Source organism: Columba livia, unplaced genomic scaffold (genome assembly GCF_036013475.1).
Source record: "Columba livia isolate bColLiv1 breed racing homer unplaced genomic scaffold, bColLiv1.pat.W.v2 Scaffold_95, whole genome shotgun sequence".
NCBI classification, from domain to species: domain Eukaryota; kingdom Metazoa; phylum Chordata; class Aves; order Columbiformes; family Columbidae; genus Columba; species Columba livia.
This window is the reverse complement of record NW_027043818.1, coordinates 422571-423493: the sequence shown is the minus strand read 5'-3', so window position 1 is coordinate 423493 and position 923 is coordinate 422571. Positions and strand designations below refer to the sequence as shown.

Genomic DNA, 923 nt, shown 5'->3' with positions numbered 1-923 from the left:
CTGCTGGAGCAGTTGGCTTGGACTAAAGGATGTCAGCAGGTCCCTTGCAACCCCAGTGATTCTGAGATTCTGAGAACAGAGAAGACCAATGCCTCCCATTCAAAAAAAATGAAAAACCTTATTTGAAATGTGTTCTGTGACAGAAAGTGTCTTACGTGTATTTTCTTTCTCGTTTCCGTGGCTGGTTGAGCCTCACTGATGGCGAGGTGAACAGCATTGACTGCTCTTCTCTGCTCCACCACGCCGGTCACCTCACTGCAGACGGCTACCAGCGGTTCAGCATGACTGCAGCTTTATGCTTTACTACTCCAGCCACCTTCCTGTGCTGCCTGTGTTTGGAAAGTCCTTGCAGGATGTTTCAGTGTCTCTCTTCCCAGGGGCTGAGGAGAGGCTGACAGTCCTGTGAGTTCCCTGGATCTTCCTTTTCCATTCCTATTCCTCTTGCTCGTGCGGAGGTGAGTCCTGAGCCACCTGCAAGGTCTTTTCAGGCAACTCTCGTCTTAAAACAAAGGCTCACTGGGGGCACACATCAGGCTGCTCACGCTCAGGAACTCTGACCACTGCCAGGTGCCCGATGAGGATGGGATTCGAACCCACGCGTGCAGAGCACAATGGATTAGCAGTCCATCGCCTTCACCACTCGGCCACCTCACCAGCACACTGCTGCTGCTCCTGAGGCTGCTGGCACTGCCGCTGCTCCTGATCTCGCGCTGCCTGCTCCTGCTGCTCTGGCTCCGGCTCCAGCTGCAGCTCCAGCTGCTCCGGCGGTGGCGGCTCCTGATGCCTGCACCTTCTTATCCTGCTGGACATGGGAGGGGAGGAAACAGCCTCCAGCTTTTGCCTTTTGGGGCCTGGCCCACTCCCACAGTAGCTGGGCTGCGCTCTGAGGACCTTTGGGAAACAGGTCTCAGCATTCACATCAG

At 55.5% G+C, this 923-nt stretch overlaps 1 non-coding gene across 1 annotated transcript; it reads right to left on the bottom strand.

The window, feature by feature from the left end:
• Positions 1-572: 572 nt before the first annotated feature.
• On the bottom strand, positions 573-654 carry TRNAS-GCU (transfer RNA serine (anticodon GCU)). The gene has a single exon. It is a non-coding gene; the product is annotated as a tRNA-Ser (tRNA).
• Positions 655-923: the final 269 nt, after the last annotated feature.